This window comes from Apodemus sylvaticus, chromosome 8 (assembly GCF_947179515.1).
Source record: "Apodemus sylvaticus chromosome 8, mApoSyl1.1, whole genome shotgun sequence".
NCBI lineage: Eukaryota > Metazoa > Chordata > Mammalia > Rodentia > Muridae > Apodemus > Apodemus sylvaticus.
This window is the reverse complement of record NC_067479.1, coordinates 51,208,617-51,235,266: the sequence shown is the minus strand read 5'-3', so window position 1 is coordinate 51,235,266 and position 26,650 is coordinate 51,208,617.

The following is a 26,650-nucleotide window of genomic DNA, read 5'->3' as shown; positions in this document are numbered from 1 at the left end:
TGTTTTGTTATTTATGATGGGGGAGGGGGAGAGAAAGCACATGCCACGGTATGCATGTGGAGGTCAGAGGACAGCTTGCAACTTTCTGGAAGTACTTCTTTCCTGCCACCTTTAGAGGCAAGGTCTGTCATTATTGCTTTGCTAGCTGGTCTTCCAACTTCCGGGTGATTCTTGTCTCATTCCCGCCTTCATGTCAGAGTGCAGAGATTATAGACATATCCTACCTCACCTGGTCTGCTGATCAGCCTCAGGCCAACAGCAGGTGTTTGTACCATCTGCATGTCTCTCTGGTCTGTGGGCAATGCTTATTATCTCTGTAATTTTGGATAATTTCAAAATGCCTTTCTTCATTTGAAAACTGAAGATGCTAACAGCACGGGGCTCATATGAGTTAATGTTAGAGAATTATCTGTACCAGATAGAAGCTGCTTGAGAACACCAGCCAGTTTTGTTAGTTGGAGACAGATGCAACGGCTTTGTCCCACTGTGTGCCCTCTTACAGGGGTGCATGGCAGCGGAGGAGTGTTTCCTTCTGAGCTGCCCCCGGGCACGGCTGTACTCAAACCTCCTAGCAGTGTGCTCCTCTAGGAGGGGGTGCCACCTCTTCATCTCTTCCTCAAAGCCATTCTTGTTCCTGTGAGCACACATTTCTCCCTTTAAGATTACAATGAAATGACAGAACTTTTACATTGTCTGACAAGACCGAGAAAGAAGACAACAGGACCAATTTTGGAAAACGGTAAACTGTTAAGTAAATGAGCTGAATTGTTGACAAGAGAGGGTAGAGTCCCTGACCACCAGAGAGAGACTGGAAGAGCAGCCCAGTTCTATAGAGGGCAATCCTACAGAGATTGGTCCTACAGAAGATGATCCTACAGAAGATGGGCCTACAGAGGATGGATGATTCTCAGAGGATGGTCATACAGAGGGCGGACATACAGAGGACAGTCCTACAGAAGATGGTCTTACAGAGGACAGGCCTACAGAGGATGATCTTTCAGAGGACACTCAGGGGCACGGACAAAGGTGAAGGAAGTGAGATCGAGAATACAGGTATGCGGAGTCCTCTCAAGTGGGCCCTGATCTCTCACTGGCCTCTGTTGCTCTGTGTCACACAAGGGCTGCTCCTCACTCTCCCTCTCAGAAGAATGTTATTGCTGGGGAAACAGAGTGGGTTATCTCAGGCCTGGCCTCACCTGGTCCCGCTGATAGTGGGGAGCTCTAGGAACAGCTTCCTGCTCTCATGGGGCTTGTAGAATATGGACCTTATAATCCTGGCTCTCAGGAGACTGAGGCAGGAAGATCTTCAGTTCCAGGCCAGCCCAGGCTACATAGTGAGACCTCGTCAAAGAGGGGAGGCAGGGATTTCCTTGTGGGCCTCAGAGCGTCTAAAGCAAAGGGAGAGCCAGGTGTGATGGAGTGTCCCCTTGCAGCCACTGCTGTTGCCACTGAGTGCTTGGTGACATCCTGTGCCTTAGTGCTGAGTCACTGCCATTCACTGTTCCAGATACTAAGGCTCTGTGAAATGTCTCAGGCCGCTGTTGGCTCCTTCTGTTTCTCTAGCCTTACCTTAAGTCATACACCCACCATCTGTATGTTTGCTCTCCCCCTTTCTCTCCATTATTCTTTACTCCCTCTTTTTTCTGTCCTCTGTCTTCCCTTGAGCCTTACTTTTGTTTTATATCTACACTTTTTACAAAAAGCATATTTCCTTTTATGAGTACTTCCTCCTGACCATTTCTTTTCATGGCCGGTTTATGCAGTTTTTGGCGATTGAGTCCAGGGCTTGGTGCTTGGTCACTCTCAACTGAGCCACCACCGTGTCTGGCTTGTGCTTTGCAACAGGGATGGAAATTGCAGTATCTTAGCCAGTTCTCTTTGATTTCTGATTTGGTATAAGCAGACTGTTTTCTCTTGTGTGTTTATCGCTGGCCTAACCTAAAAGCTGACATAAGTGAACATCTCCTACTGTTTTGTTTCTGGATTCCCACCCCCCCTTTTGTTTTGCTGTCTACATTTGTAGTGTTCTCGTGACATGACAGCACCTAAATAAACAGAATCAAATGATGAACTTGAAGACTGCAAAAGATTGAAGTCTGCCACAAGTAAATGTGAGGTGGTGATTGTTTGGGATTTGTAGTAAGAGCAATCAGAGACAAAATTAAATCTTTATGAAAGAAACCCATCGTGATATCCTTTGTGCTCGTTCTGAGGAATTACAATACAATCAAATGCCGGAACTCTGTATAGGCAACATTTCAAAGATTTATTTTTATAATTGTTATTTCTTGTGAATGTGCACTACATGTGTGCAGGTGCCTGTGGAGGCCAGAAGAGGGCGCTGGGTTCCTCTGGAGCTGGAGCTAAAGACAATGCTCAAAGTAGAGAGATGCTGGGAATTGAATGTGAGTCCCCCAGAAAAGCAACAAATACTCTTAACCAATGCGCCATCTTTCCAGCTAAGTTCCTAAGTACAGAAGTGGATCAATGACCCAAGACTTTATGTATTTACATATACATTTTTGTAAAGAAAGAAACAACCTTTATTCTTTTTACTTAGCATGTCTTGGTCATGCATAATGGGGGTTGACTTATTTTCATACTTGATCTAGTAAATTTTGATCATAGTTACCCCATTATCTTGTCTCTGCTCCCCCCTTCCCACTGCTCCTTTTCCCAACTGGACCCCTTTTGCCTTTGTGTTGGTCTTTTTTCTTTAATAATCCATACTTTGTAAATATTTTCGTAAAGGAAATATACACAATAGAGAGCTTAAATTAGACATTTCTGGGCACCGAAATCGTAAGTGATCTTACTTTGTTATGTTTTTGTTTTCCACAAATTTTTGTAATTAGGAGAAAATTGCTATTTTGAAAATAAAATCAAACACGAAAATGCACCCGGAATTACTTTTCTCTTTGCTGGAGAAGATCCATCCTTTCTGAAGCTGAGATTGCCAAAGGTCGGAGTGGAGAGAATTCTGCTCATGTCCCTTCTTTCCCAGGACTCTGGGCTTTGAAGGCTCCAAGGATTGTGGGTGGTTGGGTTATTGCTCTGATTGTGTGAATACTATGGCTTCTTATCGACCTCTGAATTCTTCAGATCACTGCAATTTAAAGAGGTTTATGCTACAGTCACTCTAAACAGATTTTTTAGATTTTCTTAGGTTTAGTAATTTCCCCTCTAAATCAAAGGCTTCATAACTGTAAGCGAGGGGGCCCGCCAGTTTCTGGCAGCCAGGAGATTTGACTCCCTATATGTTTTCCCACCTGTGTGGACAAGAAGCTTTCGTTACTCATAAATCCTTCGTGCTATGCTTGGGAAAGCACCGGCAAGCAACACAGATTTAGTAGAACGCTCACACCAGGGCCAGGAAGGGCTACCAGTGGCGCCTGGGACCCCAGCTATATGGGACCCCCATGAAAGAAGCCCCAAACCACAGCCAATTCCTGGAGAGAGAGAGAGAGAGAGAGAGAGAGAGAGAGAGAGAGAGAAGAGCTTCTTAACAAGGTGCCCCGGTAAGTGTGGTGTGAAAAATGTTCTCAGCTTTTACATTGTTTGGTTCACAAGCTTGCCTCCCCCCACCCCTTCTTGGTTGGCCCAAGAATAGGTCATAGTGACAGGAAGACAGGAACCTATGTTGTATCTCCTGTTCTTGGTTATTACTTATGTATATCCAGTGTGTGGGCTGTGGCTCGTGTGTGGAGTCAGAAGATATTTTTCTGGAATGTGTTCTTGCCCTCCCTGTTGAGGCAGAGCCTCCCTGCTTCTGTGGCTACACGTGTACCCCATGCAGGCTGGCCCAAGAGCTTCCAGGCTGTTCTGTTTCTGCCTCTGACAAGGCGATGACGGCCCCCCCCCCCCCGTCCCGATCCATTACCATGGGACTCCTGCGCATGCGTTACCCCATCTTGGCCCGATTAAATGACATAGACTCAGGCCCATAGCTCTCTCTCTCTTCCTTTCTTCTCCCCCCCCCCCACCCCGGGCGCCTCTGTCAATAAAGACCTCCCCAGTGAGAACTGTGTTGGACTGGCGTGATCTGTTACACTGCCTCATCTAACACTGGTTGCAATACTTTAAAAAAAAAAAAGTTTAAATTTAAAAAAAAAATGATTTTTTTTTTTTACTACTACTAGGAAATTGAACCTAGTCTCTCATACATGCAAGTGAAGCGCTGTACCACACAATTACATTTCCCAACTGCAATGGCTTACCCTTAGGTGCAGCCCAAGGAGTGCTGGGATTACACACGAGAGGCACCATTTATTTGTTTGTCTTAAGATAGAGTTTCTGGGACCAAATTTTGGTTATCAGGCCCCCCCCTACCCACTGAACTATCTCTCTGGCTCCTGGTCTTGTATTTCAGACAGAAAACTCTCACAGAGTTATACCCTTCCCCCAAAAGGAAACCTTACCCTTGAAATGTAAAGCCATATTTGTTCGAGCTGTGCCAAGCTTTTACAGAGACACACACTAGCTTCTGAGTAGTTGAGGCAAGACACTAATGGTGAAACAATAGCTTATCTAGAGGTTTGCAAACAGCTCCAGAGCAGGGTTCTTTCAGTGTTGAGGGGCTCTAAGGGGGACACTCAGCAGCAGATAGGCAGCTCGTAGACAGAGAAGATCACAGGAAGGTTATGTTCACAGTCGCATCAATCAAACCACAAGGCAAGAACAAGTAGGCATTCAGGCTTTGTAGCTTCCGCAGTGTGGCCAGCGAGTCACAGATCTAAAGACCGGTGACCACACATGGCGTAATGAACAGTGCGTGCTGATTCTGGGGACACGTCGGAATGTCCATCAAGCAATGTTCCTGGTCAGTTACAACTGGCTCTTCCAGCCCCGGGAGTGCTTGAGAAGCACCAGGCCAACCGTGTCTCATTTCCTGGCACACTGACAAGCACTGTGCGGACCTTTAGGTGGGTCGCTTGTCACCTAGAGCACTGTTCCCTGATCTTGTGTCTAAGGTATGAATATGCCAAGATTTAAGAGTTCTCTGAAACATGGGCCTGGAGACGCGTCTCAGCAGTTAAATGCACTTGCTGCGTTTGCAAAAGACCCAAGCTCAGTTCCCAACAGTTACCTGGGGCTGCTCGCAACCACTAACTGTAGTTCCAGGAGAGCTGAAACCTTTTCCTGGCCTTTCTGGTCACTGGGCATGTATGTTGTGCACAGACTTACATGCAGGCAAAACACCATTACAGTAAAATGAAAACTAGGAGAGAGGGACAGGAAGGAGGGAGGGAGAGAGAGAACACAATCTGATATGTTTATAAAAAGATAAGGAGAAGGAGAAATATGTTCTATGGATGTGTGGTGAGGTGTGGGAGAAGGGCATGCCTCAGCGGGCCCATGCCAAGGCATCCCTTCCCCCTGAGGGACCAGTCACAGGATGGTATAGTACAGAATAGAGTTTATTCAGGGCATGGGGAGGGGAGTTAGGAGGGCAGTAGAGGCAGAGAAAGGCAGAGAGAGAGAGTAGAGACTTAGAGGCCAGCCATGAGCATGTGGAGAGAGGGGGAAGGGAATGGGGAAGGGGCGGGGGGGGGGGGGACGGACAGAGGAGGAGCAAGAAGGGACGAGCAAGAGAGAGAGGAGGGGCAAGCAGCCCCTTTTAGAGTGGGCTAGGCCTACCTGGCTGTTGCCAGGTAACTGTGGGGAGGAGCACACCTGACTGTTGCCAGGTAACTGTGGGGAGGAGCTTAGACAGAATGCTAACACAATCACATTCATTTATTTCTTAGCCTTAAGGAAGAAGGAAATTGTGACAGGTACAACAGGGATGAAATACACCAGTCACAAACAGATACACAACGTGATTCTACGTGGGTGACCTGCCCAGATTAATATAGACAGACAGTAGAAAGGATTCCAGGGGCTGGGGGAAAAGGAGTTACCCTTTACTAAATACAGAACTTCAGTCTGGGGAAACAGAGCTCTAGGGATTGTACAATGGAAATGTACTAAACTCAGGGAGAGTGGTTATGATGAAACCAGACATGGTCATCCCAGCAGAAGTAGGCCAGCCTGGACTACATCGTAAATCCCAGTCTAGGTTAGACCCTATCTTAAAGAAACAAACCAAAAAAAAAAAAAAAAAAAAGAAAAGAAAAAGAAAAAGAAAATGAGAAAGTGCATGGGGTGATGAGCTTTATAGTATATGTGTGTACCACAAGTAAAACTGAATTTAAGACATGTTAGCCACAGGTTGAAGGGCCAGGCATACTGCCAGGGGTCAGCGGCCATCCCGAGGGAGCTCTAGACAGCCTGAGTGACAGTTCATAATGAATTCCTCCATTAGATTCTGTTACAAGCTCCATAACCAGTAGCTTTCCCCAGCCCAGGTCCACTTGGCATGGGCTCTGTGGAGCTTCCCACAACAGAGAGGCCTGCTCTTCCGACACGGACGGACGGACGGACGGACGGACGGATGGACGCTTGCCCTCAGGAGCCGCTCTACCCACTGGTAGGCCAGAGGCCCCAGGACACCTCCACACAGAGTGAGGACAAGGTCATCAAAAGGAATTGCTGACTCTGACTTTAAGGCCCAAAGTTTCAAAGTGCCCCATGCCTAAGGCAGCCCGAACGCATTCACAGCCGTGAGTGCGTCAGGCCTGGCAGCCCAGGGAGCTTGGACACATCGCAGCGGTGACCTGGTGCCACTCCAACCCAAACAGATTTGTCACAGCCGCACAGGCTTCCAGCACAGCCAGAGCGGGCATTGTGTCTGACAAACCAGGCCTCTGTCGGACAAAGGGGGCTCTTAGAACTCGCTCTGCCTTGGCTCCTTCACACCCAGAAAGAGCCAGGGGACTGCTTTTGTCCGCCTGGGGGAAACAAAAGCGATTCATTTCGGCCTCAGCACCAGCACTAACTACATTCTTTGCGGCCAGCCAATGCAGGGAGGCCTTGCAGCCAGCTCTCCACAGCCCGGCTTACCCAGAGCCCGCTGAGGGCCAGCGACTATTCTAGGCACGGTCACCCGAGTTAATCCTCCCAACAAAGCTATGGTGAAGGGATTATCTGCACTGTAGTCATGTGGAAACTGAGGCGGGTAGAAGGGAAGGTCACTCACTCAGCTAGTGGCCAATAGCAGAGCCAGAACTGCTCTGGCTGCTCAGATGACTGAACCCCAAGTCAACTGCTGTTCCCAACATCCGGCTACACATCTCATAGGCCAAAACAGCTCTCCTGGAACCTGCATCTGCGGCCACACTGACTGGGAAGGCCTGGAGTGTTCCTTGGAGAAGGGCCTAGAAAGAGGTCTCCATGCTTAAGCAGAGCTTACTGCTCTTCTAGGGGACCCGAATTCAGTTCACAGCCAACCGGAACTCCAACCTCAGGGCATCTGACTCCTGAGCTCTGTAGGTACCTGCAGTCAGTCAGTGCAGTCAGTCAGTCAGTCAGTCAGTCAGTCAGTAAATCTGTCTCTGTCTCTCTGTCTCTGTCTCTCCTTCTCTCTGTCTCTGTCTCTGTCTCTCTGTCTCTGATTCTTTCTCTCACACTTTTTTTTTAAGCCACAGAAAATGTCCCCATTCTTTTAAGTCACAGAGATAAAATGTTCCTTTTTAATAAAAGGCTGTTTATTTACGTTGTAACAAAATGAAGCAGGCAGAATTTTTTAAGCCATCCCATCTGTGTTAATCCCGTGACAGTCGGAAGCTTACACCGACATGCTCCTTCCTGCTGCCTGATAACCAAATGCGCATGCGCAGGTATACATTGCCCCTTCACTGGCCAGATGCCCCATCAGGCCTTTCTGGCCTTGCCTAAAGAAATGTGCTTTCCCTTGCTATTTTCATTATAGCCGGCCTGCACACGCCACTCTCACACATGCCTGACAGAAGCAACAGAAAGGAGAAAAAGCTGAGTTTGTCTCACAGTGTCCAAAGCAAGTTGGGAAGAAAGGGATTATTAGGCTCACACTTCCACATCACAGTTCATCACTGAAGGAAGTCAGGACAGGAACTCAAGCAAGGCAGGAACCTGTAGGCAGGAGCTGATGAGAGATCATGGAGAGGAGCTCCTTATTGGCTTGCTCCCCATGTCTTGCTCTGCCTACTTTCTAAAGAACCCTGAACCACCAGCTCAGGGAGGGCACCACCCACAATGGGCTGGGCCCTCTGCCATCAATCACTGATTAAGAAAATGCTCTATAGAGCCGGGCGGTGGTGGTGCACACCTTTAATCCCAGTGCTTGGAAGGCAGAGGCAGGCGGATTTCTGAGTTTGAAGTCAGCCTGGTCTATAGAGTGAGTTCCAGGACAGCCAGGGCTACACAGAGAAACCCTGTCTCGAAAAACCAATTTAAAAAAAAAGAAAGAAAGAAAGAAAGAAAAGAAAAGAAAATGCCCTACAGGCTTGCCTGCAGTCAGATTTTATAGAGGCACGTTTCTCAATAAAGGCTCCCCCCTCTCAGATGACTTTAGCTTGTGTCAAGTTGTCATAAAGCTATCTAGTACTGGGACAGATACGAGATCATAAATCAAAAGTGGAAGATTTAAAAGTCTAAGGAAGGGATACCAAGGAAGCTGGAGAAAGGCAGAGGGAGGGAGGGAAGTAGGGAGGGATGGACGGAGGGAGGGAGGGAGGGACGGAAGGAGGGAAGGAGGGAGGAAGGGAGGGAGGCAGGGGCAGGTATTTGAATGTTCACCATTTGCCCACGTGCTGGGATGCTGGGTACTAGAGATACAGTGGTGTGTCCCCCAAACAAAACCTTTTTCTAACCAAAACAGAGATGCTTCATGCAAGTTGCTGGAGGGCGCATTTGCAGACACAGCTGGAGCCATCGCAGGAGATGCAGAAGACCCAGCGGGTTTTAGGAAAGTGGCTCGCACTGCAAAGCCTAGAGGAAACAACAGCTGAAGGAAACGGGTAAAGAGGTTTGTGGTCACAATAGGGTTTCCGGGAATGCTGCTGCCTCGAAATCTTCATCCACTGGTGAAGAATCTGCAGTAATGAATGGCCATGGCATCGCTGAATCCCAGTGCACACTGCAAGGTCAGAGAGTCGCGGGATACAGTTCTTGGACTGTATGGTGCATTGGACGGGGTGAAACAGAATGGATAGGTCTGGGGACAGCAGGCAAACAGAGAATCTTCAGCAGAAGTACTTAGGACCCACTCCAGAGAAACAGGCAGTGGAGATTTCTGAGAGCAAGGCCGGTTTCCTGCCTTAGGTCTTGGGTCTCCAGAGATTGAATCTCTATTAAGTCAGGGTCTGACTCATTGGAGTAGGGAGGACCCACAACTGAACATGTAGGAATTAAAAAAACAGTTGGTTTTTCGGAGGTCTGCCAGGTCTGGTGGCTTCAGGAGGCCAGGCCTGACAGCAACCACCTTGGCCCTTTGATCTTGGCTGCTATGCTGTCAGATCTGGATTTCTCTAAGTTCTCTAAGTAACCACCATGGCCCCAGCAGCGGAAGCCAGCCAGATAAGAGAGAGACAGTGTTTTCCTGAATAAGAAAGCAAGGACTCTCAGGATCTCATAGGGATTTGCTCAAAACAATAGGAAGCTAATTTCAAAACCGTACTTATTCATTAAAGCGGGGCTCCCGAATCTGCCCCAAGCACAATAGCTTGCTTTATACTCCATGTGCACTTTGAAAGTCATAAAACACAGCTTGAGTTAGATAGCCGGGAACTCTTTTTGTTTTTGGTTTTTTTAAATTGCTTCCTGGCATTCTGTACAGTCAGTTAATTAGGCTTTCCTGAATACCGCTGTAAGACGGGGACTGTGTGAGCCTAGGCACCAGGGGGTTCTGTTTAGAGATTACTCTGCCTCTCACCTTCTTCCTGCTGGAGATGAGGAGAAAGTGAGGAAGGTCAGAGGTCAGGGACTCTTGAAAAGGTGAATCCCCTGATGCTGAATGAAGAAGTGGAAGAAAGAGGTGTAGGAACATTGACTTTGGAGCCTAGTTGATTGATTGATTGATTGATTGATTGATTTGCTTGCTTGTTTGTTTTGCTAGCCTTGTCTACTTGCTCATCCATGAAGCAGACACAGAATCAAATACTTCCTTGGACTGAGGATTAAACACAAGAAGAAACACAAACCAACTCAAACAATGGAGTACTCTCAAAAATAGTTATTTTTTTCCTTTCTCTAAGTGAGGGGAGCTGGGTCCTGAGAAGACTTTAGGAAATATGGACAGGTCTCAGCTTCGGCAGATGACCCAGGGAATTCTGTTGGTTTCCTGGTGTGTTTGTAACAAAGAATAACAGCCTGGGTGGCCTAGGAACAAACACCTGTGTCTCAGCTCAGGAGCCTGAAATGATGGCGTTGGAGGGAGAATCTGCCCTATGCTTCATCCCCAGCTTCTGAGAGTCTCAGGGGTTCCTGGAATAGTGTGTGTGTGCATGAGTGTGTGTGTGTATGAGTGTGTATATGTATGTGTATGAGTGTGTGTGCATGAGTGTGTGTGAGTGTATATATGAGTGTGTGTGTATGAGTGTATGTGCATGAGTGTGTGAGTGTGTGTGCATGAGTGTGTGTGAGTATGTGTGCGTGTGCGTGTGTATGTATGTGCATGAGTGTGTGTGTATGCCCAAGGAAACCAGAAGGGGCATTGGGTGCTCTGGAGTTTGAGTTACAGGCAGTTGTGAGCTGCCAAGTCAGGCTAAGACCTGATCTCAGACCCTCTGCAGGAGCAGTAAGTACTCTTAGCCACACACCGAGCCATCTCCGCAGTCCTTGAAATACCATTTTTTATACATAACAACATTGGTCATGTTGGATTAGAGACCACCCTAACTTTTCTTAGCCTTAGCTCATGAAGTGCATGCACATGCCGGTATGTGTAAACACACGCCGTGGTGAACGTGGAGGTCAAAGGACAACCTTTGGCATGCCTTTCACCTTGTTGTCTAGGCTGGCTGACCCACATAAGTCCCGACAGCCAATTCTCTGGCCTTCCCTGTCTCCACAGGGGGTGCTAGGATTCTAGATACTCTCCAAACACGAGGATTCCAGGTCCTCAAGCTTGTATAATTAGGTTTTTACCCACTGGGCCATTTTGCTGGCCCCAAGTTATGGCATTCAGTTTGTTAGATTCTTCCTGAGAGTTTGTATCATTTCTCAAGTGATGGACAACATTTTCAGTGTTTGGGGCAAAGCTAAATCTATTTTATGGAAAGTAACTGGTTTGAACTGGCCTGTGTATGAGGCCCCAACAGACCAAACACAAGCTCTTGAACTAAAGTCCTGTGTCATTAAACTGAAACTAAGTTGTTATTCTGACTCTTAGGAAAACCGTGAGAGAGACAGGAGACAGAGGCCCAGCCAGGCTGGTGGTGCTGCTGAGAGGAGGAAAGGCTTGCGCTTTCTGGGGAAGGTCTACTTCCTGCATGATGCTGCTCCTTGCCCATGCTCTGATGCTCTTCCGTGCTTAGGAAAGGCCAGCAAGGCTCACTTCTGAGGAGGAGACACTGACAGACTTAGGCAGAGATCACAAGAGAAAGCCAATTAGGTCATTTAACTAAATGTGTTGAAGCTTTATCTTTTAATAGAAGATTTGCGTATTTCAGAGAAAGGGCCTGTAGTTTTCATTAGATTTTTTTTTTTAAAAAAGAGGGATTGGTTTTCCACACAGGTGAAAAATTATTTGTAGAGAGAAATATCAATCAGTAAGGGCTGGAGATGTAGCTCAGTGCTTGTCTGCACCGGACCCTGGGTTTAGCCCTAGAAACCCCCAATGTCACCCCCCCCCCACACACACACACACAAGCGAGTGTGGGAAAGAAACTTCAAACTTCAGACAGAGCAAGGGACCTGAGTTTTCTCCTTTTACTGTCCAGCTAAATGAGAACTGAATGTGATGGAAGGAGCAGGAACTGAAGGCCCATTTATTTTGCAAGGGTTGTTCTTTTGTGCCTTTGAATCATACTAGGTACTTAACCAACGTTGCTAAGTGTTTCTCAGGAAGCTAATTGGCTAAGAGACTCTTTTCAGAATTTCTGCTTGGGACTCAAAGACTGAAGCATCTAAAAGCCAGAGGACTGACCACCCTTTCTCAGATGTTGCTTCCTGTTCTTGATTAAAATTCCCCATTCCAAGCTTACCAATGGGCTCCTTTGCCTTGTGCTGATTTCATTCTAGGCCTGACCAATCAATTCCCCGAGTAGTAGATCTTCTCTCACAGAAGATGTGCAAGTGGAAGGTGGAGCCCTAATTCTCATAAAGGATACAGTAAGGAAAGGCATTTTCTCTTCCTTCCTGTGACATCAGGATGAAGGAACATGCCCTGTGCACCAGGGACCCCCCCCCCCTGCCCCCAACCCGTGAATGTGTGAGACAGAGACAGATAAAGGGTGAGCTTTCCATTTAGAGCCTCGGTGAGGAGTTTGGCAATGGCGGTCCTGTGGCTTTAATGGCAGGAGCTATGTGTTGGGAGTAGTGTTGAGAAGTTAGCTCTGGCTCTCCATTATTTTTAAGTCACATTTCTAGCTCTCTGTCATTATTATCAGTGACTTGATTTCCTGCCAACAGATGCCTGTCTGCAAGATTTAACTCAGTTTAGTTTCCATTACTGACAATGGGAATCATGGATGAGTCCCAAGTTGGTTACTCAAGCCCTGGGCACCCTCCTTATGATGAAGCACGGGTGCAAATGGGACCCTGGCACTTGGGATGTCTCCTAAGAAGGTTAATCCCGTGGGTTCATTTGCCCTGAGTTCTTCCTGTCGGTTCAGTGAACACTTCAGCCCGTCGCCTGAGTACAGCAGGCTGCCTTTTGTCTTAGTATCTGCTGCTGTGACAAGCACCGAGGGCTGGATGTCTCATCAGCAGGTCTATTACCCATAATTCTGGCAGCTGAAGTTCAAGATGGAGAGCCAGTGGGATAGACTCCTGGGTTCTCCTACGCTCTCACAACATAAAGAAGAGGCGCTTCTCACCGAACACGTTCCCAAGGACACCAATCATGCTTGGGAGAACTCTTGTCTCCATGACCGAGCTGCCTCTCCAAGACTCTGTGGTGCCATATATTTCAAGATACGATTTGAAAGGTTACACATTTTCAGTTCATCACACCTTTTCTATGTGAGGCAGCCATAGCCCATAAGTTGAAGACCACCTGGACAAGAAAGCAAGTTGACTTTTCTGTGCAATTGAACTCGGCCTGGGGTGAGACCTGTAGTGATACCTGGATTTCCAGCTCACTGGCTCACTGTAGCCACCCACACACTTGACAGAAAGTAGACATGCCCAGGTGGCTCTTAGTCCTTAGCACAATGCCCTATAGCCAGAAGACCTCACTACATGAGACTATATAAAGAAGTTGATAAAAATTAGGAGAGAATTCATGGGAATTGGGGTTGGCAAATAAAAGCATATTTAAGGGAAATCCAGCTCCTCAACTGACATCTCCAATTCTAAAATTTCTGAAAGTTAAGCAATAGCATTCTAGGGGCAAAACAGTAATCCATTGTTTTGTGGGAGTAATTAAAACTTACAGAAATTTGTGTCCTTAAGCAACAAGTGCCTCTTGTGATCTGTGCTCATAAAACAATTCAGAAAGTGTCTACACTGTCAAAAAGAATGCTTTAGAAACCAGGAATGGGAAGCTTAGTTTTTGGTGCCAGCCCACTGTGCCACAATGTATTTTCTGCCTGCAGCCAAGTCTCTTAAACTTTTGGTAACTCACCGTCTTATTTATGTTTGGTTTGTTTTTGTTCTAAACTGGGACATGTAACACCAACTCCCCCAACCCACTCCACACAGGCAGAGATGATGTAGAGAAATCTTCCCAGTAACTAGTAGCTGGGTTTTTAAAGGGCTGGGTGCCATCATGGAGGTCTGGTGCTAGGTTTAAAGGCTCAAGACTGGACTTCTGTACTTTGCTTGGCTGGGGGAATTCTCCCTCTACCTGGCATTGCTGGCAGTCGGAGGAAGGGTAATCTGCAAGTCCTCTTGCTGTATACTAAAGCCAGGCTCAGCCTGTGCTGACACCAAACATAGCTCTCACCTCAAAGGGGACAAGAAAGAGCTTATTCTGGAGTTGAATATGAGTGATCATGGTCCAGGAACTCAGATTCAGGCTCAAATACCATGCTCCAATGTAGTAGTAGTTTCATGAAGTTTTATCATCAGAGAGCACAATAAAACCAAGGTGTTTTCAACTCCACTGGTAGAGGCAAGGCTGGTGGGTGACAGCTGAGTAGAGGGACTGTGGCCTCAGCCCTCAGGCATTATCTGATCACACACCCTTAGCTTCTGTGTTGATGGAAGTCTGTTAATGTGTGCCAGAAAGAGTCATGTGCTGGTCACGGGAGTGTTGGGTCAGGCTGGTAAGTGGCAGTGAGTGGCTATTAAAGATAATTTGGGTCTGGATGTGTAACATTCCAACTCTCCATGCTTACAATGTTCTAGTCAGTCAGTTAACCCTGGAGAATCTTTAACAGGACGTTGGCCTGCCTCCCATCCCCCAAGCCTGGAACTTCTGTTCACTCTTGGCTTCTTTAGCGCTTGTGGAAGGAGTTTGGAGTGTGAGTAGCTATGCATTTCAGTGTGTCTGTGGGTACACAGTAACTGGAGGGTCCTAGCTGTCTTATCCCTGTGGTTCCACCAGAAGATGGAGAAAATATACTTACCATGATTTGGACATTACACAATGTCACATGATTCCCCGTGTGTCAGATGATTCTTCATGAACTTGTATAATTTTTAACTTTTTATCTTAAATTTTGTCTTATTTACAGACTGAGAACAGTGACAAAGCCCACATAGACAAGAAAAAGTGAAATGCAGACACTGTCCGTGTTCCCAGAGTCCTCTGCTTGTTCATTAAGCCAGTTTTCCATGTTGAGAGCTAGCGGTGGGGACCTACATGGCTTTTAGTTTCTCTGTGTTGGGGCTGTCTGCACTGGCCGAGTTCCACCTCACTGTCTTTTTTTTTTTTTTAAAGAATCTTTTTTTTTTTTAATATTTATTTATTTTATGTATGTGAGTACACTGTAGCTGTCTTCAGACACATCAGAAGAGGGCACCAGATCCCATTACAGATGGTTGTGAGCCATCATGTGGTTGCTGGGAATTGAACTCAGGACCTCTGGAAGAGCAGTCAGTGCTCTTAACTGCTGAGCCATCTCTCCAGCCCCCACCTCACTGTCTTAACACAGCTTCCAAAGGCGGGAATGAGGTATTTATTTTATTTTTCTGGGCAACCAGTACCATGTGCTTGGGGATTTTGGACACAAGTCTGGTCATTCTGATACACTGCTGTTGACAGATGTAATTCAAATGTCAAACCCTGAATACTTTGTTCATCACTTCATTAAAAAAAAAAAAGCTGGGTAGGGCGTATTTGGGGAAATAACACATGTAACCTAATATAAATTTCTTACAAATTATTTTCATAGACTAAAATATTATTTATTTCCTTTTTGTGAATGCCACTCTTTCCTTGATGTTTGACTTGGAAGACAACTCTCAAACATACCCATCCTAAAATAAATGAATTACTTTCTCTAGGTAGGTTAAAAAGTAGAAGAAGAAAAAAGAGGAAATAAAATGACTCATGGAAAAGAGCCTTCCTAGATCTGCCTTATATCCCCAGGCTGTGAACCCCAAGCTGAGTAGATCTTCCTAGATCTGCCTTGTATCCCAAAGCTGAGCAGGGTTGCTTTCGTTTGATGGCATTTGAGGGGATCAGATCAAACAACACAGTTTGGAAACATACAGTTCCAAGTTCTTCTGGATAAAAGGCAGGGAAAAATAAAACAGCATTATATACATGCGTGAAAATGTCATAATGGAATCTATCATGTATAATTAATATCTACTAATAAATAAAACAAAAAAAGCAGAGGAGAAAGAAAAAATAAGGAAGCTGTATCTGCCTTCATCCTGCCCCACAGAGCAGAGGGCCTCTGAATCCAGCACCACACTGACACCCACATGGTCACCCGCATGCCTGTAGCAAGACATGGAGCTGCTCCAGGCTCTTGCTTGACACAGCATTCTTGTGACAAGACTGTGTGATCATCGGGCCGGCTTTATGCTTCCTTTGCCAAACAAGAAGCCCACCTGGAAGAAGGCAGGAGAGAAAGCCGTGTCGATGTTGATAACGTTTGACTGGTCCAGCAAGCCGGAAGGCAAGAAAGGCAAGAAGCAGCCCAAGGCACCAGTGTGATCTGGGAGATCTCAGACTAGCCCTCCTGAAGCCAGCAGGGTGTGATTATAATGATGACATCAGCACAGCTGGCCTGCCCCCAAAACACTGCCTTTTGCCAGGGGGAGGTGCTGTAGTTAACCCCAGCAGAGGCGGACATAAGGTAACATAGTAAGGTAACGTTTAACATGCTCTCTAGGGGCTTGAGATTTCTCATTGCTGACCAGGGGCAGTGTCTAGAACTTTCAGGGGGAAACTTGCTCCAGGCTGTCTTTCATAGGTCCATTGCCATTTAGTAACTACACCCAGACTGACTGTAAACTTTCAAAGTCAAAGCCATTTGTCCAGAACTGATCAAATGATAAGGCTGTTAAGACGTCATTGGAAAAAACAGTAAACGTGATCTGGGGCCAGGACGAGAAAGACATGAGTCTCTGGAACTTTCTGGTCGAATGCTGCCAGTTACAAAGCCACTTAGAGTAGCTTGACCTGTCTCCCATAGCAGACATTATTTCTGCACGCACGAGATGTACCACCATCCATTTCTTCTCTCTACCGTCCTTGTATTTTCTGTCAGAGCTGACACTTGGAAGCTGCCTCACTGAATCTAGGTCCATGCAGAGTAGTTTACACTCATCCCTTAATGTAGTCATAAGTCATCTGGAAGTAGTTAGTGCAATTAACTCTGTTCTAAAGACAAGGAAGGGGCTGGAGAGATGGCTCAGCAGTTAAGAGTGAGAGCTTCTTTTGCAGAGGACCTGAGCTCGTTCCCAGCACCACATGAGAGGCTCACAGCTGCCTGAAACTGCAGCTCCAGGGGATCTGGTGCCCTCTTCCGGATTCCACGGGAACCTGCATGCACAAACACATGCACACATACTACCTCCACCCCTATCCCCACCATATACCCATAATTTAAAATAAATCTGTAAAGACAAGGGATCCCCCAGGAAAGAAGGTCCCCACTAAAGCTGCCTAGTGAAAGAGACAGGACAGTCGGTAGTCCTGAGTGATTTTACTTCTGTTGGTGTAGCCCCGTCCCTGTGTTGACTCTTCTTAATTCTACTTAATGTTGCTTCTTACTTCTGAACTGAAAAGGAAATCTGATCCAAAGTAAATGAAAATCCATGAAATGACTGCAAACATAAACACAGGGTCCAGTACTGTCACGGGAAAGCTAATGGCACGGCAGTTGTGTTAAATATTATTTATAGTTCCCGCACAAAAGCCTTTATATTTATAATAAGCCGTACAGCACTAGAGCTGGGCAGGTATCAGCCCTCTGTGTTATTTTGTCTACTTCCCTGTCAATAGTCCTGAGACATCACTAGCTGTGCTCTGCCCAGGACACTGCTACTCCAACAGGCCAACCTTCGTTGCTGTGCACTCACAGTCCACCTACCCCCGTGGCTGTTTCCTCCTCTCCCCATGTCCTTTCTTTTTCCATTTGGTGGTCCTTGTCTGAGACCCTAAGCTCTGCCTGCCTCTCTTCTGGCCAGCTACAGGCTGTAGGCATCTTTATTAACCACTCAGGGCAAGGTTTACACAACAAAAGCCGGTCTATGTGAGGATTTGCTTGTCCTGGAGCAACCAGGTCTTGAGCCACTGTTATTTAGCATTTGAACACAGCAGCTCCAGACCAACCCTCTATAGGCAGCTCTTTAGGGACCCGTGGAACCTGCTGTGGCCCCCAGACTTTATTGCAGTTGCAGAGTGAATGCTAAGCCAGGCTCACGACCCCAGGATCACAGTACCTGGAAAAATGGTTCTCACTTCCTCCCTGGAGAGCACTCTCTCCTTTATCTGCATGTTTCTGGGCTTGGAGATTCTGAATGATTCCATTGGGAGTTGATGCCATCCAACGTCTTGATAATCCTATGTATGAGACAAAAGCTACTTTTTTTTTCTTTTTTTTTTCTTTTTTTTTTTATTCGATATAATTTATTTACATTTCAAATGATTTCCCCTTTTCTAGCCCCCCCCCCACTCCCCGAAAGTCCCGTAAGCCCCCTTCTCTTCCCCTGTCCTCCCTCCCACCCCTTCCCAGTTCCCCGTTCTGGTTTTGCCAAATACTGTTTCACTGAGTCTTTCCAGAACCAGGGACCACTCCTGCTTTCTTCTTGTATCTCATTTGATGTGTGGATTATGTTTTGGGTATTCCAGTTTTCTAGGTTAATAACCACTTATTAGTGAGTGCATACCATGATTCACCTTTTGAGTCTGGGTTACCTCACTTAGTATGATGTTCTCTAGCTCCATCCATTTGCCTAAGAATTTCATGAATTCATTGTTTCTAATGGCTGAATAGTACTCCATTGTGTAGATATACTACATTTTTTGTATCCACTCTTCTGTTGAGGGATACCTGGGTTCTTTCCAGCATCTGGCAATTATAAATAGGGCTGCTATAAACATAGTAGAGCATGTATCCTTATTACATGGTGGGGAATCCTCTGGGTATATGCCCAGGAGTGGTATAGCAGGATCTTCTGGAAGTGAGGTGCCCAGTTTTCGGAGGAACCGCCAGACTGCTTTCCAGAGTGGTTGTACCAATTTGCAACCCCACCAGCAGTGGAGGAGTGTTCCTCTTTCTCCGCACCCTCTCCAACACCTGCTGTCTCCTGAATTTTTAATCTTAGCCATTCTGACTGGTGTAAGATGAAATCTTAGGGTTGTTTTGATTTGCATTTCCCTAATGACTAATGAAGTTGAGCATTTTTTAAGATGCTTCTCCGCCATCCGAAGTTCTTCAGGTGAGAATTCTTTGTTTAACTCTGTACCCCATTTTTTAATAGGGTTGTTTGGTTTTCTGGAGTCTAACTTCTTGAGTTCTTTATATATATTGGATATTAGCCCTCTATCTGATGTAGGATTGGTGAAGATCTTTTCCCAATTTGTTGGTTGCCGATCTGTCCTCTTGATGGTGTCCTTTGCCTTACAGAAACTCTGTAACCTTATGAGGTCCCATTTGTCAATTCTTGCTCTTAGAGCATACGCTATTGGTGTTCTGTTCAGAAACTTTCTCCCTGTACCGATGTCCTCAAGGGTCTTCCCCACTTTCTTTTCTATTAGCTTCAGAGTGTCTGGCTTTATGTGGAGGTCCTTGATCCATTTGGATTTGAGCTTAGTACAAGGAGACAAGGATGGATCAATTCGAATTCTTCTGCATGCTGACCTCCAGTTGAACCAGCACCATTTGTTGAAAAGGCTATCTTTTTTCCATTGGATGTTTTCAGCCTCTTTGTCGAAGATCAAGTGGCCATAGGTGTGTGGGTTCATTTCTGGATCTTCAATCCTGTTCCATTGATCCTCCTGCCTGTCACTGTACCAATACCATGCAGTTTTTAACACTATTGCTCTGTAGTATTGCTTGAGGTCAGGGATACTGATTCCCCCAGATTTTCTTTTGTTGCTGAGAATAGTTTTAGCTATCCTGGGTTTTTTGTTGTTCCAGATGAATTTGATAATTGCTCTTTCTAACTCTGTGAAGAATTGAGTTGGGATTTTGATGGGTATTGCATTGAATCTGTATAGTGCTTTAGGCAAAATGGCCATTTTAACTATATTGATTCTACCGATCCATGAGCATGGGAGGTTTTCCCATTTTTTGAGGTTTTCTTCCATTTCCTTCTTCAGAGTCTTGAAGTTCTTGTCATACAGATCTTTCGCATGTTTGGTAAGAGTCACCCCAAGATACTTTATACTGTTTGTGGCTATTGTGAAGGGGGTCATTTCCCTAATTTCTTTCTCAGCCTGCTTATCCTTTGAGTATAGGAAGGCCACTGATTTGCTTGAGTTGATTTTGTAACCTGCCACTTTGCTGAAGTTGTTTATCAGCTGTAGGAGCTCTCTAGTGGAGTTCTTTGGGTCACTTAGGTAGACGATCATGTCGTCTGCAAATAATGATAGTTTGACTTCCTCCTTTCCAATTTGTATCCCTTTGACCTCCTTATGTTGTCGAATTGCCCGAGCTAGTACCTCAAGTACAATATTGAAAAGATAAGGAGAAAGGGGGCAGCCTTGTCTGGTCCCTGATTTCAGTGGGATTGCTTCAAGTTTCTCTCCGTTTAGTTTGATGCTGGCTACCGGTTTGCTGTATATTGCTTTTACTATGTTTAGGTATGGGCCTTGAATTCCTGTTCTCTCCAAGACTTTAAGCATGAAAGGATGCTGAATTTTGTCAAATGCTTTTTCAGCATCCAATGAAATGACCATGTGGTTTTGTTCTTTGAGTTTGTTTATGTAGTGGATTGTATTGATGGATTTCCGTATATTGAACCAACCCTGCATTCCCGGGATAAAGCCTACTTGATCATGGTGGATGATCGTTTTGATGTGTTCTTGGATTCGGTTGACAAGAATTTTATTGAGTATTTTTGCATCGATGTTCATAAGGGAAATTGGTCTGAAGTTCTCTTTCTTTGTTGGATCTTTGTGTGGCTTTGGTATCAGCGTAATTGTGGCTTCGTAGAAGGAATTGGGTAGTGTTCCTTCTGTTTCTATTTTGTGGAATAGTTTGAAGAGTATTGGTGTTAACTCTTCTTTGAAGGTCTGGTAGAATTCTGCACTGAAACCATCTGGTCCTGTGCTTTTTTTGGTTGGAAGACTTTCTATGACTCCTTCTATTTCTTTAGGCTTTATGGGACTGTTTAGATGGTCTAGTTGGTCCTGATTTAATTTTGGTATTTGGTATCTGTCAAGGAAATTGTCCATTTCCTCCAGATTCTCCAGTTGTGTTGAGTACAGGCTCTTGTAGTAGGATCTGATGATTTTTTGGATTTCCTCAGTTTCCGTTGTTATGTCTCCCTTTTCATTTCTAAGTTTGTTAATTTGGATACTTTCTCTGTGCCCTTTGGTCAGTCTGGCTAAGGGTTTATCTATCTTGTTGATTTTCTCAAAGAACCAGCTCCTGGTTTTGTTGATTTTTTGTATGGTTCTCTTTGTTTCTACTTGATTGATTTCGGCCCTGAGTTTGATGATTTCCTGCCTTCTACTCCTCCTGGGTGAAATAGCTTCTTTTTGTTCTAGGGCTTTCAGGTGTGTCATTAAGTTGGTAATGTATGCTCTCTCCATTTTCTTTTTGGAGGCACTCAGGGCTATGAGTTTTCCTCTTAGCACTGCTTTCATTGTGTCCCATAGATTTGGGTATGTTGTGTTTTCATTTTCATTGTGTTCTAAAAAGTCTTTAATTTCTTTCTTTATTTCTTCCTTGACCAAGGTGTCATTGAGTAGAGTATTGTTCAATTTCCACGTGTATGTGGGTTTTCTGTTGTTTCTGTTGCTATTGAAGACCACTTTTATTCCATAGTGATCAGATAGGAGGCATGGGATTAGTTCTATCTTCTTATATTTGTTGAGGTCTGTCTTGTGACCCATTATATGGTCGATTTTGGAGAAGGTACCATGAGGTGCTGAAAAAAAGGTATATTCTTTTGTTTTAGGATAGAATGTTCTATATATATCAGTTAAATCTAATTGGTCCAAAGCTTCAATTAGTTTCATTGTGTCCTTGTTTAGTTTCTGTTTTCCTGATCGGTCCATTGAGGAAAGTGCAGTGTTGAAGTCACCCACAATTATTGTGTTAGGTGCAATGTGTGCTTTGAGTTTTAATAAAGTTTCTTTTATGAAAGAGGGTGCCCTTGCATTTGGACCATAGATGTTCAGGATTGAGAGTTCTTCTTGTTGTATTTTTCCTTTGACCAGCAAGAAGTGTCCCTCAGAGTCTCTTTTGATGACTTTGGGTTGAAAGTCAATTTTATCTGATATTAAAATGGCTACTCCAGCTTGTTTCCTGAGACCATTTGCTTGTAAAATTGTCTTCCAGCCTTTTACTCTAAGGTAGTGTTTGTCTTTGACCCTGAGGTGTGTTTCCTGTAAGCAGCAAAATGTAGGGTCCTGTTTACGTATCCAGTCAGTTAGTCTGTGTCTTTTTATTGGGGCATTGAGTCCATTGATGTTAAGAGATATTAAGGAATAGTGATTGTTACTTCCTATCATTTTTGACGTTATTTTTTAAATTTGATTGCTTAACTTCTTTTGGGTTTGATGAAAGGTTACTATCTTGCTTTTTTCAGGGTGAAGTTTCCCTCCTTGTATTGGTGTTGTCCTCCTATTATCCTTTTTAGGGCTGGGTTTGTGGATAGATATTGGGTGAACTTGGTTTTGTCGTGAAATATCTTAGTTTCTCCATCTATGGTGATTGAGAGTTTTGCTGGATATAGTAGTTTTGGTTGGCATTTGTGTTCTCTTAGAGTCTGCATGAGATCTGCCCAGGACCTTCTAGCCTTCATAGTCTCAGGTGAAAAGTCTGCTGTGATTCTGATAGGTCTTCCTTTATATGTTACTTGGCCTTTTTCTCTTACTGCCTTTAATATTCTTTCTTTGTTTAGAACATTTGGTGTTTTGATTATTATGTGACGGGAAGTATTTCTGTTCTGGTCCAGTCTGTTTGGAGTTCTGTAGGCTTCTTGTATATTCATGGGCATCTCTCTCTTTAGGTTAGGGAAGTTTTCTTCCATAATTTTATTGAAGATATTTGCTGGCCCTTTAAGTTGTAAATCTTCACTCTCATCTATGCCTATAATCCTTAGGTTTGGTCTTCTCATTGTGTCCTGGATTTCCTGGATATTTTGGGTTACAAGCTTTTTGCATTTTGCATTTTCTTTAACTGTTGAGTCCATGGTTTCTATGGAATCTTCAGCATCTGAGATTCTTTCTTCTATTTCTTGTATTCTGTTGTTGATATTTGCATCTCTGTCCCCTGATTTCTTCCCAAGGCTTTCTATCTCCAAAGTTGTCTCCTTTTGAGTTTTCTTAGTTGTTTCTACTTCTGTTTTTAGATCCTGGATGGTTTTGCTTAGCTCCTTCACTTGCTTGTTTGTGCTTTCCTGTAATTCTTTAAGAGATTTTTGTGTTTTTTCTTTCATGACCTCAGCCTGTTGACCAAAGTTCTCCTGTATTTCTTTAAGAGATTTTTGTGTTTCGTCTTTCATGACCTCAGCCTGTTGACCAAAGTTCTCCTGTATTTCTTTAAGTGTTTTTTGCATTTCCTCCTTGTTGGCTTTTGTATTCTCCTGGATTTCTTTCAATGATTTTTGTGTTTCCCTTGCAAGGGCTTCTAACTTTTGATCCATTTTCTCCTGAATGTCCTTCATGTGTTCCTGTACCAGCATCATGACCAGTTATTTTAAATCCAAATCTTGTTTTACTGGTGTGATGGGGTATCCAGGACTTGCTGGTAGAGGAGAATTTGGTTCAGATGTTGCCATATTGCCTTGATTTCTGTTAGTGACGTTCCTGCGTTTGCCTTTTGCCATCTAGCTCTCACTGGTGTTACTTGGTCTTGTCAGTGCTGGACTCACCAGTGCAAGCTGCCCCTTCCCCGTTGGCCTCTGGTGCACAGCTTACACTCTGCACTGCCTGTAGACAGGGTGCTGTTGTCCAGGCTGTTCAGATCCCGAAGCAGGCACCTGAAGGCTCCCGCTGGGGCCCGCAGGATTTATTGGAGCACACCGACTTCTCCCAGCTGGCCGCCCGGAAGCCCCCACTAGCCTCTTGAGGGACCTCAGATGTGGCGGCCACCCAGGCTGATCTGAAGCGGAGAGAGTTGAGCTGGGGGCTTCTGCCTGAGGCCTTGCCCCAGATTGTGTCTGTGGACCAGGTGGAACCCGTGTGCACCCCCAGGGAGCTCCGAAGGTGAATGTTGCTGTGACCTCCCCTGTGCTCCGCTCACTCCGCTGGGCAGCCGATTTCCCCAACCGGGCTGGCGCACACTAGGTTAGCCTTGTCGCCCGGGCCCTGAGTCCAGGCAAACGCCTGGGAGGCCAAGGTCCGAGCAAAGTTCCCCTAGGGCTATGTCTGTTATTTGGGTCCACCAGGTGGCCCGGATGGCGGGCGTGCGCATCCGCGCTCCCCGAAAGCACCGGGAGAGTCTGTTGTGTTAATAACCTCCTGGGCGGGTGGACACACAGATGGCCCACCAAGCCGCCCAGTTCTTGGGGTCAGTCCTGTGCCTTTTGGGGCCTAGACCCCCGTTTTGTTAGCCTCAGGCTACGCTTGTTAGCAGTCTCTGCCCTCCCGAGCACTCTGGCTCCTGTAGGCAAAATGGCGGCGCGTGCGCTGGCCGGGGCAAAAAAAAACTCCTGGCTGGGTTGGCACCCCGATGGCCACCCGAACAGCCCAGGGCCTGGGTGCAGGCCAACGCCCGTCTGGCTCAGACCCCTGCGGTGTTGGGCCTAGGATTATGTTTGTGTACCTCAGTCTGACTGATCTCTGGAGCCCGGGATCAAGATGGAGGTGAGTCTCTCCTGACTGGCGGGAAGCCGAGTTCTGAAGTGGCTTCTGTGCAGCGAAAGGCTCCGCAGAACCGCAGTTGCTTGCCGCCCGGCTGGTCAGCGAAGATCAGTGGTCGTGGGCGCAGGGCCTAACTGGACCCTGTGTCGCCTTGGTTCCACCGCTGATGGCCCTTCAGCTGGAGCAGCCACTGCTACCGCCGCCGACAAAAGCTACTTTTGAGCCTAAGCTCCAACCTTCCCTAGCCGTGTGCCTTGTGATTAGGACTGATCTCTCAGAATTAGTCTCATTGTCTAGAGTAGCAGCAATAACATCTACCTTGAAGGGCTGGCATAAGGATATGATAATACAATGAACGTAATGCATTTAGGATGATGGCCTGCATATAATATGGGCCAAAAGGCAGTAATATATAGTGTTGTTGTAAAAACATTGTGTGTAACAACTGTTTTGCTACTAAGGAGTTCAATACGCAAGAATGGGTTAAATGCTTTATTAGGTCATAGTAACAGAACACCAGGTGCTGAGTGGCTTAAACAACAGAAACTTACTTTCTCTCAATTTGGAGGCTTCAAGTCAAAGGCCAAGGTAAGAGAGTGTTTCTTCTCGAGCCCCTCCCTGGCTTTCCAAGGACAGTCTGTCCCTCCATGTGGTCTTCACTCTGGACCTGCATCCTAACCTCTTTTTATAAGGACAAAGTCATATTGAGTAAGGTTCCTCCATTAGTGTTCCCCCCTTTAACCAAATGAGCTCTTTCAGGGCCTTTCTTCCAAATAGTCACATTCTGCGGTAGGAGAGGTTGCAACTTCCACACGGGCGTTCAGGGGCACACGGACTGGATGCTTAACATCATACAAAGTAGTTTTGTACAAAGCGAATATCAGACCGAGGAAATAGGAAACACAAAGCTATTTGTTCCAAGAATCATGGGAAGGCACTGGCAAAATCTAAGATGCAAGAAACTCTAACTGTAGACAAAAATAAGCTCATTGCAAACAAATCAAACCAACAATCAAACAAACCCTGCAAGTCCAATGAAAATGCAGGGAGTCTAGAATTTAGACAAAAGAAATTCGAGAGACCTGGTAACTGAGTTTAAATAATGGGCTGGATTGGGGCCTCAATGGGCTAGGACAGATCCTTTAAACTTCATGTGTTGTAAGTGCAGTCCTAGGAGTGACAGACAGGACTGTGATATCTGAGAGGTGACTGGGCCGTGAGTAGGCTCATCCCTTCAGGAGTTCTGAGGCTAGTAGGATGATGGGTTGTTACAGGCCTGGATTTGTTATAAAAGTAGTGTCAATTTCCAGGACTCACATGGTAGGGAGATCCGAATCCTGCAAGTTGTTCTCTGACCTCTATCTGTTCAGTGTGGGACACACACACACACACACACACACACACACACATACATATACACGGGGTGGGGGCGGGGGTGATAAATAAAATAAAATTGTAATAAAAACTTTATCTAAAAAGATTAAAATAAATAAAGGGCATTTCCCCATGTCACTAAATATTTTTGTACAGCATGACGTTGCTAATGTACCCATTTTACAGATATTATTATAATTGATTGACACGGTTCTCTATTGCTCGTCTATTAATTTGCCTCCCCACCTTGGTATTACAGATGTCTAAGTCTCCATACACATATCTAAATCTATCTTTAGATTAGATTCCTGGAAATGAAACCACAGGGCAAAGGCAGCCTTTAATTTGACGTTGTGGTTTCATGTTGCCAAAATGCCTCCCACCACTGATTTACAGCCCCCCTCTGTTCCCTCTGATGAAGAGCGGGGGCCCATGCCTGTGATGCCCAAGAAATCCTGGAGAACACATATGCCAGGCTCTGGAGTCTCTGGAGGCAGGCCAGGCCTAGAGCCCTCCTGCACAGGCCCCAGGCTGCAAGTGCTATTCATTATACTTCAGCTTTAATCTAGAACAGTCACCATGAAAAAGGCAAATCTAGCAACCAACTACCTGACAAGGCTCTCTTCTTTGATGTGATAAGAGATCAGGAAAAAAAATGCTTTTTAAGATGGAAGACTGTGCCTGCAAGAAACATAAATGAAATATAAGGGGAAAGAGTGAACAGAGAATATTATTAAACGAAGGTCATAAAGAGACAGGCCTGTACCCTCGTTCCCACGTCACCTCTACCGCTTTCCAGAAGAAATTTAGCTTGCAGTCACTTGGTGACTTGGAAGAACTGTTGATCGGCTTTAGTCTTGTCGATCTGAGATT